This window comes from Octodon degus, unplaced genomic scaffold (assembly GCF_000260255.1).
Source record: "Octodon degus isolate 3935 unplaced genomic scaffold, OctDeg1.0 scaffold00006, whole genome shotgun sequence".
In the NCBI taxonomy this organism is placed as follows: Eukaryota; Metazoa; Chordata; class Mammalia; order Rodentia; family Octodontidae; genus Octodon; species Octodon degus.
This window is the reverse complement of record NW_004524582.1, coordinates 28139947-28142144: the sequence shown is the minus strand read 5'-3', so window position 1 is coordinate 28142144 and position 2198 is coordinate 28139947. Positions and strand designations below refer to the sequence as shown.

The window sequence follows — 2198 nt, the reverse complement described above, 5'->3', positions numbered from 1 at the left end:
ACTATAGTGAGTGTTTATAGTGACTTCAAACCACCAAATTTAACACTGAACAGGAGATGTGCCTACTACTATTTCATCATTTTAACCTAAAGTACCATTAGTCCTTGATTCTGTCGAGTATTTGATCATAAAGCACTGACATGAAATGGTCTGCATTAGTCTGCTTTGTATTGTCAGTAATGCAGTGCCAGTGACTGGATGAGTTACAGTGAAAACTTTAGTTGGCTTGCTACTTTGCAAGTTCAATTCTCTACTGGGCAATTGTCACCACCTTGGCAGAAACCTGAGGCTTCACAGGGCACCCATGGCAAGAGAAAGTGCATTCCTGTCTGTATGGCTGACTCCTTGCATATAAAGCCATAGGGTTGAATCACGGGAGCTCTGCTAATTTCTCTAATCCTGATCACTTCCCGAAGTCTGCATTTCTAAACCCCAGAGCAAGATCGGTGCTACCCATTTAGGAGCTCACAAAGCAGATGCGATTTTATCACATAGCTGGGGACATAATCAAACCACAGCAAGCATTTTCCAACTTTGAAATTCTAAGTAGCTGTCTCCCATTTTGCAAGATGGCGGGTGGAAAAATTGAGAAGCCAGACACCAAAGAGGAGAAACCCAAAGCCAAGAAGGCTGCTGGCAGTGATACTGGTAAAAAGGGTAAGGTGAAGGCAGAGTTCAAGAAGGGGCAGCCCCACTGTAGTTGAAATCCTCTATGGTTAGAATTGGTAGATACACCAGATCTGCTATGTACTCTAGAAAGGCTTTGTATAAGAGAAAGTACACAGCTGCTAAAATCAAAGGTTGAGAAGAAAAAGGAGAAAGTTCTTCCTACGATCATAAAATTAGTCATTGGAGACAAGAATGGAGCTACCCAGGTGGTTAAGCTTTGAAAAATGCCTAGATGCTACGCTACTGAACATGTGCCCTTAAAGCGTTTGAGCCATGGCAAGAAACCCTTCAAGTCAGCACGTGAGGAAACTTCGAGTTACTGTCACTCCCAGCTCCATCTTGATCATCCTCACCAGGCATCAGAGGCAAGAGAGTGGTCTTCCTGAAGCAGTTGGCCTGTGGCTTACTACTTGTGACTGTGCCTCTTAGCCTTAATCATGTTCCTCTCTGAAGAACACGCCAGAACTTTGTCATTGCCACCTCTACAAAAACTGATATCAGCCAAGTGCAAATCCAGACACTTCACTGATGCTTCAAGAAGCTGTGAAAACACCAGGAGGGCAAGATCTTCAATGCTGAGAAAGAGATACTAGATTTCAGAGCAGTGTAAGGGGATCAGAAAGTGGTGGACCCAGATATTTTAGCAAAAATCAAAGCTGTTCCTCAGCTCTAGGGCTACCTGTGATATTTTTGCTCTGACAAATGAAATATATCCTCATAAATTAGTGTTCTAAATTTCCTGCTTAGAACCTAATTAAATAACTGTCTATTTTAAAAAAAAATCTAGTAAAATTTAGATAATTGCAAAGAATTCTGGAGGGTGCAAACCTTGGGCATGAACTCCAGGAAGCAGGGCAAGCCATTACCATGGGAAGAGATCAAAGTTTGCTCTCATAGTGGATAAATTCCTTCTTGGGTATCACTCATTTGTGGACAGCTACCCATTGGTCATTGTCTTGGAGGCAGTTACTGCTTAGAAAGTTTTCTTTCGTGAAGTTTTTTTAGCTATCTGCTATACTGCACCTGTGAAATTGTGAGTCATGAACACAGGTGATACTGTAAGGTTTCTGCCACCAACTCTCCATGCTCCTCCTCCATTTCAGCTCTGGGCAATGGATTCTCATACTGCAATGGATCAGCTGGCTGGTGACGCTAGGCAAGAGACTGTTGCTATTTGGACCATTAACACCTAAATCCAGTCCATATTGCTGATTGTGTGAGGAAAATTGAAAGCAGTTTCTTTTTTTCTTTTTTTTTTTTTTGGCAGAACTGGGACTTGAACTCGGACCTTTGGGCTTGCTAGGGAAGTGCTTATTCCACTGAGCCATCTCCCCAGCCCTTGAAAGCAGTTTCTGCATGGTATCTCAGCTTGGAAGCCTGGTCTCTTGTAGGGCCAGCTGGTGAGCGCACTCTGGTCCTGCCCACATTGGGTCCTCTAGATTGGCAATGACACAATTAGCTGTGTGGACTGGTGCCCTGCAGTTAGGGAGATCAGGTCTCTGCCAAGGCCCCAGCAGGTGTTTGTGACC

General features: G+C 43.7%; 1 pseudogene; it reads left to right on the top strand.

The window, feature by feature from the left end:
* The first annotated feature begins 569 nt into the window (after positions 1-569).
* On the top strand, positions 570-1403 carry LOC111818899 (annotated as a pseudogene).
* The last annotated feature ends 795 nt before the right edge of the window (positions 1404-2198 follow it).